The sequence below is a fragment of the Notechis scutatus genome, chromosome 2 (genome assembly GCF_049901735.1).
Source record: "Notechis scutatus isolate UNSWTSFEM ecotype Mainland chromosome 2, rNotScu1.2, whole genome shotgun sequence".
NCBI lineage: Eukaryota > Metazoa > Chordata > Lepidosauria > Squamata > Elapidae > Notechis > Notechis scutatus.
The window spans coordinates 139,415,732-139,429,639 of NC_142010.1; the positions used below are offsets into that span (position 1 = coordinate 139,415,732).

The following is a 13,908-nucleotide window of genomic DNA, read 5'->3' on the forward strand; positions in this document are numbered from 1 at the left end:
GGAATCAAGAGCCAAGTTTTCACATTAATAAGTAACTCATGGAATATCAAAAAGAATTCGGAACATGGAGCTACAGGTAACCTTCAACTTAAAACCATTTGTTTAGTGAATGTTTGAAGTTGCAACAGAACTGAAAAAAGTCACATATGACCTGCCTTCACACTTAACCACTTTTGCACCATCCCCACATGATCTAAAATTAGGGCACATTGACAACAGTATTGATGATGGTTGCTGCATTCTGGGGTCATTGCTCCTGACACTTTAGGCATGAATGGACATGTGGGACCTCTTTGTTGAAAATGGCTGTGCACACACATGTAGAGGCGACCAAGAGAATCTGGAAAAAAGTGTTTGTACATCTGGAATACAACGTGTGGTTAGAGTGGCTGAATGATGAAAAACCAGTGAACACGTTTCTTTCATAATGTTTATCTGCTGTAAAATGTCCACTCTTAAAAGCTGCTTTTCAGCTTTGAATAAAAGCTCACATGCAATTTGGAATTTAATATGGAATTTGGCCCTTGGGATGTTTTGATGGAAGACTCTACGCTAGTTGGGCTCCATATCTAAGCCTGTAAACCATGTTTTCTCTACAACTTGTTTCCAAGCTATTAGAGACCTAATCAAGTAGTGTGCAATCTGTAAGTCAGAAGGGTGATTAGGATGTTTGGTACATTCCTCTCCAGTTTACCCCCAAAAAACTAAAATGGAAATTTAGTTATCAGGATCTTTGTGTTACCCAGGTTCGCAATTATGCAGAGCTATGTCATGGCATTTAGCCAAACTTGGTTATATTTCCATTACAGATCTTTCAGAAAAGCAGAGGCTATTTGGGGATAGTGTATATGAAACAGAGTGAGAATATGCATCCCTCTGGTTTCATTTGTTGCTGGTTTATATTGTTTATGTGTTTATTCATTCAAGATTGTTTTAAGCTGCTCCTTTTCCTCAAGGACTGCAAAGAGATAATAATCATGAAATCTTAATGCTTGAAAGAGACTTCAGTATTTGGAAGGCAGTATATAGACTTGCATATTTAGAAGAACATATTTAGAAGATCTTTAAAAAAAGAAGAAGCACAAAGTCACACATTTTGGATCTTCGTGTAGTGCTATTTCCTGTAACAGAAATCTTCATGATTTGTGAGAAACTTTGCAGGAATACAACATCTAATGTTATACAACAGCCAAATTTTGGGCCCTGGAAGAAATCCTTAAGCAGACGTGAAGAAGAAAATGTAGATAACATCTTACATGTATTAAAAAAAAGAAAGTTATTATTGTAATATTCATTAAAAGAAGCACAACTCTGGTGATAGAAATATGCTTCAGTGTCTACAATAACTTTTTACTTAACAAATAAATCTGACAAAGAATTTAACTTTGGGAATGATTTTTAGATTACAATTTTCTATGTAGATTTGTACCACAGCCAATATTTTGGTGTTCTTTTACAAAAAAATCTTCATATTTCACTTTTATAGGATTTTCTAATCTTTTACGATTTCTACTGTGATGGCTACTGTTTCTGGCATTTATATTCTTAGAGTGCAATACTTATTTTTATTTTTTTAAAGTGATATAATACATTCATGAAATAATTTCTATTATGCTTGTAAAGTTTATATATATATGTAGCCTACTTTCAATTCCCCTTCTGTACCTTTTTGTCTATTTATTCAGGTTCCATAATGTTCAATAAAATATATTTAAAAAGAAGTGCCAAGTCTGTGAATTTTATATAAAAACATACAATTATTTATAAATTCTGTATATATGCTGCCTATTGAAAATCTAAGGACAGCTTTAGCAAAAAGGAAGGTTCGAGAACAGGACTGTAAATCCTGCACAGTGGTGGGATTCAATTTTTTTTACTACCGGTTCTGTGGGCGTGACGTGGTGGGCAGGGGAAGGATACTGCAAAATCCCCATTCCCTCCCCACCCCACTAACCTGCTTTCCAACTCCGTTCTCCTGTGCAGGGCAACAAAAGAAGACACAGCCGATCACTGAGACTCGGGAGGCAGAGAAGAGATGGGGGCGGGGCCAGTAAGAGGTGGTATTTGCCGATTCTCTGAACTACTCAAAATTTCTGCTACTGGTTCTCCATAACTGATCAGAACCTGCTGAATAGCACCTCTGATCCTACACCTCTCTTTTTACCAGTTTCAAGCAGCTCATGTTACCTCTGGCTATAAATATGTAGCCTTGGGACTTTGCCATAAAAGGCAAAAGGGACTTTGAATAGTAATATTCATAAACACACATTTTAAGAATTCATTTCTGAACCACACATCCTTTTGTCGCACATTTCAGATGCAGCCTAGGGAAGAGGATGCCCAGGTGGATGGTTGTACCATCAGTTGACAGGCACCAGAATCAGAATAGAGCTGGAAGGGACCTTGGAGGTCTTCTAGTCCAGCCCACTGCTCAAGCAGAAAACAGGCATGAAGCCACTAGAAAGCAATGCTTTGACATGTGAAGCAGTTTTGCATTAGCAACTTTGCATTTTCTCCTCCTCCTCTGGGGTGCCCAAGTGTCTTTTCTCATTTTTTACTGTCTTAATTCATTAGCAGTCAACTCTTTGTTTCTATCTCCCATGTTTTGTTTTCTCTTGTAAGACATGCTCCATACCCAAGTAAACAATTCTTTAAGGAGGTGAGAATACTTCAAATTTTGAGAACACAAGTGGAAGACTCTCATAAATGAGTGCTGTGGGAAAAGGAGATACTACTGTGAGTATAACCAGTCAGAAAATATCCATTGAATAGACTGCAAAGGAGCGAAGATATCCACCACTCCCTAATTCTATCATCTTATTTTTATCCATATTTCTTTTTCTGGAGAGGTATTTTCAAGCCTTAACCCAAAGGTGACACAGTGAGATCCAATCAAGCCCAGCTCTTTCTTTGATTGCACCTAATAGCCCAAAATCAATTGGATACCACCAGATGGTCAGAGAAAAAGAGGAAGGAATCTCATCAACTCCATTTAACCATAATTTTTCTCCATCCTTTTGCCACATTCATTTTTCCTTCATATACTTGTTTTGCAATTCAGTCCTCATCCACCTCGCTATATTATCTAACTAGTTATTATTTTTATTATTTTATTTATTTGTATACTACATTTATTGTTTTTACAAATAACTCAAGGTGGCAAACACACCTTTCCCCTCCTATTTTTCCCACAACAACACTGTGCGGTAGGTTGGGCTGAGGGTGACTGATTCAAGGCTCTCAGCTGATTGTCATAGCTAAGGTAGGACTTGAACTCATGGCCTCCTGCTTTCTCGCCTGATGCCTTAACCACTAAACTAAACTGGCACTCAAACTACCTCAACTTTTATTTCATTGTAGTTAATCCACATTTGTTCGCACACGCACACACACACACACACACACCTTCATTCTTGATCCTACCTTTCCTTATTTTACACACACACTGTTTACACCCCAGTGACCACAGTATTCAATTTACCTTTATGTTTTAAACATTCTTTACACATTTTTTTCATCTTTAGTAAATATTCCATCAAGGTACATAAGCTCATTTACCTAATCTAGTAGTTGCCATTTATTTATGACTTGCAATCTCTGTAACAATCTCAGCCAATAACTCAGCATCCCCAGGATACAAAATTGCACATATATTTATCTCCCAACCAACATACCTCTAACAATACCACAAATATTTCCCTTTTTTTTGTTTTGTTTTGTTTTGTCCATAAATACATGAACCACCTTGTGGATATCAGACATTCTTGCCTCTCCCTGATCAGTGTTGAATCATTCAGTAAACATTCCATTTATTCTTATGGCACTGTTATTACATTTGGCAACTAAGCTTCAGTTCCCAACATTTTACGATTCAAGCCCATTTGCTTTATCATATACTTTTTCTAAATCAGCAATGCAGTAAATATTCTCGCATTCATACATATTCAGCGACTTGCTGAAGAGCAGAAAACTGATCTGAACACCTTCTGCAAGACATAAAGCTGCATTGAAATTCCCAAACGTTGCTCATTGTCATCCCTTGTAACTTTTATACTTGAATTGTGCCAAATACCTTCACAGGCACACTTGGAAAACTAATTTAGTAGTTTTTGCGTTTACTCTTTCTACTTTTCCTCTGGTAGGGGAACAATAAATTCACTCTTCCAATGATCAGGAATGGATGCTGTGTTCATTCAAATATTTAACAAGTCACGTAGTCACCCTATAATCACATCTGTATTTTCGTATTTCACTAGTTTCACCATCTAAAACTGCAACCTTTAATTCTTACAACATTTATGATTTCCTTTTCTTAATTTCCTTAACTCTTTCCTTGTTTAGTCTTTTCACCCATGTTCAACAGGTGCTTTTTTTTTTTTTAATCATCAAAATTGTTCGGCATTCTCTCTGTCTCTTTTAACCAGAACTATTCCTCACTAAATTTGAGAGCCAGTTTGATATAGTGCAGTGATGGCGAACCTTTTCAGCACCAAGTGCTGAAAAGGTGGCGCGGAAATGTCACGCATGCATGCACTCGTCTGAGCCACAGTCCGGAAAAGTCAAACTTCCGGGTTCTAGCGTGCATGCATGCCCGATGATCAGCTGGCCGGTGTGCATGCGCAGGCTGGTTTTTGACACTGCCGCACGTGTGAAGGGACCACGCTCCAGAAAAGCTGAACTTCCGGGTTCTGGCACATGTGCGTGCCCGACAATTAGCTGGCCGGCGCACATGTACACACTGGTTTTGGCACTGCCACGCATGCATAGGACAGCTGATCATCCCACACGTATGCATGCCAGAACCTGGAAGACAAACAGGTAAGTCTCCACATGCCGGCCGATATGGCTTTGCATGCCACTTTGGGCACAAGTGCCATAGGTTCGCCATCACGAGTATAGCGGTTAAGGCACCAGGCTAGAAATCAGGAGATTGTGAATTCCAGTCCTACCTTAGGCACAAAGCCAGCTGGGTGACCTTGGGCCAGTCCCTTTTTCTCAGCCCAAGGAAGGAGGCAAGGGCAAACCACTTCTGAAAAACCTTGCCAAGAAAATTGCAGGGATTTATCCAGTCAGTCCCCAAGAACTACACATGGGGAAAACATTTGATTATGTTTTTGCAATTCTCTATTTTTCTCCATACACATTATGTTCATCTCCCATGCCCATTTTTTTTGCAACAGCCTCTTTTTTTTAATGCTTTTTTCTTATCCACGGTCTCCTCCATTTCATCATTCCATCAGGCATCCTTCTTTCCCAATTCCCACAAGTGTAGGCGCACATCTTTCTGTGGCACTCAGTCCCTTAATTCTTTTCTCTTTGTTCCAAGCAGCTCCACATCGTCTTTCTCATAGCCACTTGCAATTCCTTCTTTGGGAAAATAACCTGTCTTCTAATGTGTTATCATTCTGGGCTGGAGTTACTCTTCTTGTTCTTTTTCTTCTATGTCTATTTTACCTAAGATCCTCCTTTGACCCTAAAAATAATGGCCAGCCACACTTCCAGAACTGCTCACCGCCCGTCTATCATTAATATTCTCGCTCTACATCATAGTCATCTCACCATTTTCATTAATCCTGTGATTTGCAAAGGGGCCAATAACTTTTTTTTTTTGTATTCTGTCATCTCATTCCCACCCATTCATTTATAAGACCAAGCCAAAAAAAATGTCCTCTTGAACTCCATTCATTCTGAAAGATCTTCATTCTGTACATATTTTTTTCAGAACTTGTCTCTGCTTTTTTCACTCTCATGGAACAATCATCTATGTATCAATTCTTAGTTTCATAAAATATGTTAGCCCTTCCATTCATAATTAACCCCATGCTTAAATTTATCTGAATATTCATCCATTCCACTGCATAAAATCAATAAGTTTTCATCCAAATCTATTACATCCTTATTTTTGTTTGTACAACATATATTGCATTATTTCATTTCAGTTGTTGATTCATGCTTTTTGCTACATAGCAATTTTACATTGCAGATTACAAGTCTTCCATATCTGATAGTCACCATCAGGTAGATCCACAAATACTGATTATTGGTGGATCTAGCTGGCTTTAACAAGCCAAGATTTATACATAATGCTTTTTTAGTAAGTTAAAGAAGTTGTGAACTATACCCATGTTTCCCCCCAAATGACTGGTTCTTACATTAATTTTTGCTCCAAATGAAGTATTTGGGCTTATTTTCTAGTTAGGTCTTATTTTGGGGGAAATATGGTAAATATGGTATGAAATACGTCCGCCTGGCTGACGATCTTAACTGGGGCTTATTTTCTGGTTAGGTCTCATTTTTGCGGAAACATGTTATTATCTGCTTTAGGTATACCTGTGCTATGTGTTCTGACCCAAGCCTTGTTCAAATTAAACGAACACAAACTGTGTATAAAAGTAAACCTTTTTTAATGCGGTGCTGGGAATTCTTTGCATTCCCAGCCAAGAGTCATTTAAACCTAATTGTCCGAGATAAAAGCAAGCCCTTTCAAGGTTTTAACAAGCTGCAAAGAACAGAAGTCTAATTACAGATAAATATCAACCGACAGAAGTTTCAAAAACAAACTGGAGTTCACAGAGCTTCAATGAGGACTCAGAGTCTAAAGAACTTCTTTGCTTCCTGCAAAGAGCACCTCCCCAATGGCTGATTTTTATCCTTTATGGGAGGGGCAATCACCTTCCAGTCTTACTCCCAAGTCACCTGTCAGGCTACAGAACTTTTTTCCCATTCAATTAGCAAGAATGAACTTCTGAGAACCAAACATATCAAAAGGAATCCTTTATTGAGATGAGACAATTCATGTAGGAGTTCAAAGCAATGTCTGAGGTCCCTCAGGCATACAGGGATACATAAGGGAATTTAGAACCCCTCCCCTTATCTCGATGTGTATCTAGAGAAACAAAAGCCAGTATGTTAATTCCCCTTCCACCCCTTCTGTAGGAACGATCTTTCTCACAGTTTCCTAGGACATACCTAATTTCCCCCCACCCCCTTTTTAGAACAAACTTTTTCCAGAGATTCCCCGGATACATCTCACTGTGGAATTTTTATGATCTTCTCATCTCCTGGCTGTGGCTCTCGGAGGTGATAGGTTCTGGCCATCTGGCTTTTCTCCCTCCATTGTATCATGTGTGGGTTATACAAATTCAATATAAGGTTAAATATGTTCAGGTTACATCAAGAAAGAATTTCTTTATCAGCCTCCCCCCCCGCCTTTTCTTCTTCCACTGAAGAAATGACAGATACACGGATCTGACATCGCCCTTGCTGCTTCAGCTGCTTCCTCCTTCGAGCAGCCCTGCGCACACACGCACTGGGCACAGGCTTCCCGGGGTCCTCTGCTTCACTACTGCCAGAGTCCACAAGCTCCGAAGGCAGCATCCCACTCTCCGATAGTCCTGGCCACATCCCTGAATCAAACGCAGGACCCTCATCCAAGTCCTCACCAGCCTCCCTGACTGGTTCCCTTTCGTCCTCACTGTCAGAGACCTTCGCCATCCGCACCTGCTGCTGGCGAACTACAACACTATGTATGCCTTTCCCAGTTAACATTAAGGATGTATTATTCAGCCTGAATACAATTCGACCAGTATGTCTTAAACACATCTAGTTTTAGCCTAAGCATTATCAGACCACATAGGGAGCTCTGGTGGCACAGTGGTCAAGTGCAGTATTGCAGGCAACCTCTGCTCACAGTCTGGAGTTTGATCCTGATGGGGCTCAAGGTTGACTCAGCCTTCCATCCTTCTGAGGTCGGTAAAACGAGAGCCAGATTGTTGGGGCAATATGCAAATAATGCTTAGTAATGCTTAGTAAACTGCCCAGAGAGTGCTGCACAATTGGGACCAGAATTCCAGTTATAAATCATTTCAGTCATAAGTCAAGACCACAAGACCAGACCCAATTTTTTCTGCCTTTTCTTATGTTAAACGAATCTCAGTCACAAGCCCAATTCCACTCTCCCAAATGGGTATTTCTTTGCCATTAAACAACTGGTCGTAAGTCGAGGATTACCTGTAAGGTGCTATGGGCTGGTATATAAGCCTAAATACTATTTGTTATTGCTATTTTACGCAATCTGCAATCTGTAACTGAGGGTAACTTGCAAGCCAATAGATTGTTGCCTGCATCTCACCAACTTGAGATGCAGCAATATGCAGCAAATCAAGACACACAATGTAAAAGAAATCTTACAAAAGGGACCATCAAGAGCTATGGGAAGCTTAAGGTAAGGGATAGATGAGAGGGACAGCCAGGGAAAAAACACAAAAGATATCTATGGGAGTCCTAAATAAATGGCTGGATCAACAAGATGGATTCCCCAGAGGGAAAAAAAATAGGAACCTTAATTGGCAGACACCACCACCCCTTTCCAAAATAAAGTGAGGAAGAGAAGAATGAGAGACCTTTAAAAAGGGCACTCAGAAGCTTTAACTGTATGATTCTGTATGCCACAAGCAGTAAAGATGGTTCAAAAGTGCCAAGGGGATTGTATGCTGTGTAGTGAGAAAGAAAATGGGGGGGGGGGGAAGGAAACTAGCGGCAAAGGACGAAAAGAGGCATAATGATAAAAGGAGAAGCCCAGTGTTTCTCTTTGCTTTGGGCAGTGGCTTCCCCTGCCAATTGTAATGAGGTCAGCAACATATCTTTTGTCTTCTTGCCCATATTATGTGTACTTTTGCTTAGTGACATTTTGCAAGTCTGGTGTATTTTGCATCATAATATTAGATACCGGTAGAGTTTTTTTTAAAAATGGGGTACTCATACAATCAAGCAAAATGTTTCTAGGCAGACTGCCTTTGCACATATGTTTACCCATTTATCTGGCACTTGCATTAATTAAAACAAGAATGTTAATGTTTCATATTAATTAAACATGAGAATGAGGGATCTGTGATGTGGTAATAGATTTTAAGAAAAGCCTTTTGGAACAGCAGTTTATCAAACATCAAGAACCATAACATATTGACGCAGGTGCTACAAAAATAGGCAAATGCAATTTTAGGGTGCATTAGCAAAGTTGTTTCTAAATCATGAACTAGACAGATTGAGGAAGTTCAGAGAAAAAGTACAACAATCATAGAACTAAAATCTAAGGCCAATGGAAGGATCTGGGATTATTTAGGATTTTTTAAATGAGTATGTGATAATAACTGAAAGGATAGCATGCCAAAAACAAAAAAACCACGAGACCTTCATCCCAGGACTGAGGGAATGGAAGAATACATTTAAAGAACAGGAAGGTAGATCCTGGTGGAATATTGGAAAAGCCCCCATAGCAAAATATTTCCCAATCGTGACATCTTTAGTGAGAACCAGAATTCCCAGACAGCATGGGTGGCTGGGGAATTCTGGGAGTTGAAGTCCACACAACTTCAAATGGCCAAGATTGATTAACACTGCCCTAGCAGCAAAAGTATTTTGTAGTGGCTGCTATTATCTGCGGACGTAGTGGGTTCCATTTGACTGTCTCAAACAGAGTTGGCAGACATCTCTCATGGATTCTTGTACTGAGCAGGGAGTCAGATTTTATAATCAAAATTGCCTTTTCTTTAGCCCATGATTTTGTTTAAAAAGATGTACTGCTAAATGAATCAGTCGAAGGACTGTAGTGTAAATATAGGCTGCTCAGAAGCCTGATCAAAATGGGAGCTGCAATGCAGGCTGCTATTAGCCCCCCAAGAGAAAAGTCCAACTAGTATGTAATTAAAGATGGCCATAGTAAGGCGAAGAAAATAAGACAAGAATGAAACACGCAGCAGACCCAGATGGAAGTCGGAGTGTTTTCAATGGCTGTCAAGATCAGGCTTTGGGGCAGCGGCCTGGAGCGCCATTCAGCTGAATGAACAGGAAGGCAGACTTCCCAGATTAAAAGGAGACACATAATCACATACAGAAGTTGTTTTATTTCAAACGGGAAAGAAAAGATGACAGGCATTTGGTTGGGAAGAAGATAATTCAAAGTGCTCTTGGCAAACAGAAGGCACAACAGTGGGAGACAACAGAGGGAGATATTTTCGAAATAACAGTGGGGAACCGGCTTTTGACTAAAACATCTGTGTGTCAAGAATGCCGAAGGAGACCCCATCGAGAGATTTTTGTTGGCTCCCCTTTGTGTAAGATCAAGGCTAATCTTTCTTTAGTTTATAAAAGAAAAACTGCATCTGTGGCTGACCTGAGATGGACCTCAAAGCGCTGGATTTTTATTATGCCCACAAACTGTGCGCTGTCATTATTATACTATTATTATTTTTAAAAAGCAACACTTAAAAGAGGAGAGAAACCCAATCTGGAAAGCTAAATGTAAAATACCTTGGCCTTTTGAGAGAGACAGAGAAAATATCAAGCTGTTGGAGAACTAAGGGCCAAACGAATACTGACCGTTCAAAGTTACAATGGAAAAAGTGACTTATGGCTTTTTCACACTTACGACTGTTGCAGGATCTCCATGGTCACATGATTAAAATTCAGATGCTTGGCAACTGACTTGTATTTATGATCGTTGCATGTCCTGATGCCATGTGACCACCTTTTGCACCAAGACAAATTCCTTGTGTGTCCAATCACACTTGGCCAATAAAATAATTCTTTTCTATTCTATTCTATTTTGCTATCTTCTGATAAAACTTCTGTCAATGGGGAAGCCAGGTTCACTTAACAACGGTGTTACTAACTTAACAACTACAGTGATTTACTTAACAACAGTGGAAAGAAAAGGTGTAAAATGGGGCAAAATTCACTTAACAACCGTCTTGCTTAGCATTGAAATTTTGGGCTCAATTGTTGTCGTAAGTTGAGGGTTACCAGTATGCAATGCTATATACATCATAGTACATATTTTTTCATGTTTCACTTTTCTTTGGCACAAAAGCACTTGCAAATCTAGGTGACCAATTCTGCAAATCACCCCTGAAATATCAAGTTTGATTGTTTCTCCTGAATGTGTTCAGTCGTCTTTTAGCATGCATGTAACCCCTACCCATTTTAGCTTCAGTTAGCTACATATATGAAGTATGTATAAATGCATCTAGTGTGTGTACACGTTCTGGAATGTAGACTACCATTCAAGGTATTTTTACGTTATTCTTCCAAAGGATAAATCGTCCTGTGAGAAAGAACAGGAGAGTGGTGGCAGCATGTTAGAGTTTCCTAATGAAGTTCCAGCAAGATTAGTTTTGTTCCCATGCGTGGACTTTTAACGTACACATTTTATTAATGTAGTGAACCATTTTGGGGATGACAGTCAAAAAGAGGAACATCAATCGAAACTCCCTCTGTAGCATTCCAGTCTAAAGCAACAATTAATTATCTTTCTGCAAATGCATTAAAAGTGGCTTTAGTAAAGTTTATAGGTATGCAAAAACAAAAATACTCTATTTCCAGGGAGAGTATTTTATTCCTACTAACTTGCATCCCATGTTCTATGCAGAAAAGCAGATTTCTAGTTTTGCAATGTAGGTCACATTATTGTAAAACATCATATATGCATCAACACACTCCTCTAAACCCAAAATAAGGCAGATACAAATCAGTGCTTATTGTCTACACATTAACTATCATTCATTTGGCTCTACATTAGCTTGTCATGCAGTCCCACATCTCCTTCCCCGTGTCAGCAAATACCTTAAATCCATTGGCTGCTCAAAAATATGGAAGTCAACAGCTTTTGCAATATTACAGAAATGTAACATATTCACCTGTGGTGCCTTCCTTAGTTGTTATTAGTGTAGGAGGGTGGAAATACAAAACATCTGGACATTCCTACTGAACATATTCAGAAATAAATTATCAAGACATTAGTGGGATTTTTAATCACACCCAAATCATGAAAATGTTGTGTTACCTAATCAGTTGTCCTCAAATTTTAAAGCAAAAGGGTACCTTTGTACCTTTGTCAGGCAAGATCAATAGACGTACACATTTTAAGCTATTTACTTTATTTGCAAATGGTCACTCAATATGCAGGATCAATGGATTTGCCAAACGTGCAGGTAATTCAAGGAAATATTCATTTACAATCCAAAACCTGGATGGAAAGAGAAGCAAAGCCTGCCAGCCTTGTTAAATTCTGCTGATATTCACATATCCCAAAGGGCCAGCAGTCATTTGAAGTGTAGTGAGGTCCTTAATTCTCTGCAGGGTGACAGCCTGGGCTCTCTCCAAGGTGCTGGATCCATCAGCCATCTGCCTCCTTTGTTGCCTGCACACTCCCTGTGGGTTTGCCAATTGGAGTTGTTTCTGAGATTTGTCGCTTCCTGTTCTCAACATACACAGGCAGGCAGAGAAAGGCCAAAAGAAATGCACAGGTCTAACATACTTTTTCAGGCTAACAATCAGAAATGTGCATTGACATTGAAATGTGCATTGTCTAAATCTTGATAGATACTTAAGAAACTATGAAGACAAATGCATCCCCATTCTTTAATATTTCCTTCTTTAAGATAAAAAGAACAAGTACCAGAATCTGTCCCCTCCTTCCCATTTTTGCCATCTTTGCAACCAAAGTGGGTCAGGAGGGCAACCGTCCATTTATTGCATAAAAGCAACCTTTTCCTTATGTGGAATTTAAAAACTCTGTTGGAAGCACATGTGTTTTTTCACAACTAATTTTTAGCCCAGAAAAATGTATCACATTTCTCAAGCTTGCCTTTAAGAGAATTAAAAAGCCTCCATGATATTTCTAGCAGGAATCAGGTGCCTTGCTTCTCTTCTGTGTGAAAAGCCAACTAGCAGGAGATTCAAAGCTATTATTAAAAGGAATTCTTGCTATTGGTTAATACCATGTTACTAGGCATCAATGTAACCCAGCCACTCTAATTACTCTACTTGTTATTTATTTAATCCTGAACCTGATTGAAAGATTTGAGACAAATCAATCTAGAGCTCGCAGGGGCATAGAGATTGTTTAGACAGACACCCAAGGTTGAAGCTTAAATATAGGCAGTTTAGACAAGAAATGAAGACCAGAGGACGGGTCACAAATAATCATTATTTATTTTCTTTTTTAATTATCTGTCTGGTCTTTTTTTCACATACTACCTCCCACAGAATTTGTCTTTTGTTTATATGCAGATGGAGGAGGGAACTAAACAAGTTGATACCATGTATTCTTACAGGGAATCCACTCTTGATGGTGTAATATTTGACAAATGATGAAAAACTCAACCACCACCCTGGTCAACATATGCAGTCACTCAATTCACTCGGCATACGTGTCAGAGATGATTTTTTAAAAAGTGTCTGCATTTCAAAAAGAATTGTAGAATGTAAGGCTTGGAAGGGACCTTGAGGTAATCTTATCTAATCCCCAATGGATTCCTGCCCAGTGAAGGAATCCAGCACTACTGCATCCTTGAAAAATGGTTTATGCAACCTGTTTAATACTTTCAGCCAAGGTTTAGTCCATCACCTCCACTGACAGTCTGAAGAGTTCTTAGCATCGGGAATTTAAGTCTACTCCCTTGTAGGTTAAACCTTTTGTTTCTTTTCCTACCTTCGAGAACAACTCTGAAAAACCCAGCCCTATTTTCCACATAGCAGTCTTTCCAGTGTTTGATGATACAGTAGCTGTCATGTCTCCCCACATTCTTCTCTTCATTGAATAGCCTTCTATCATTCCTCATAGATATTTCTTTCCAGGCCCATTTTCATCTTGCTTGCTCTCTGGACATATTCAAGCACATAAATGTCCTTTTGAAAAGGTAGTGGATGCAATAATCTAGGTACGATTTGACAAATGCAAAATGGAGAAGAATAATGATTTCTCTGGATTTTGACACTAGATTTCTCTTATGCAACCCAGAATTGCATTTCCTTTTTCTGCTGCTCAGTGACCTCAGTGGCTTAGATCCACTTTGGATCAACCCAGATTCTCTTTTGTTTGTGTTGCTGCCCAGTAGAGTTTCCCACCTC

At 39.2% G+C, this 13,908-nt stretch overlaps 1 protein-coding gene across 2 annotated transcripts in view; it reads right to left on the reverse strand.

Moving 5' to 3' along the window:
- MAP3K12 (mitogen-activated protein kinase kinase kinase 12) overlaps positions 1-13,908 on the reverse strand; it is a 126,633-nt gene that overhangs the window by 32,670 nt on the left and 80,055 nt on the right. The gene's annotated exons all lie outside the window — the stretch shown is intronic.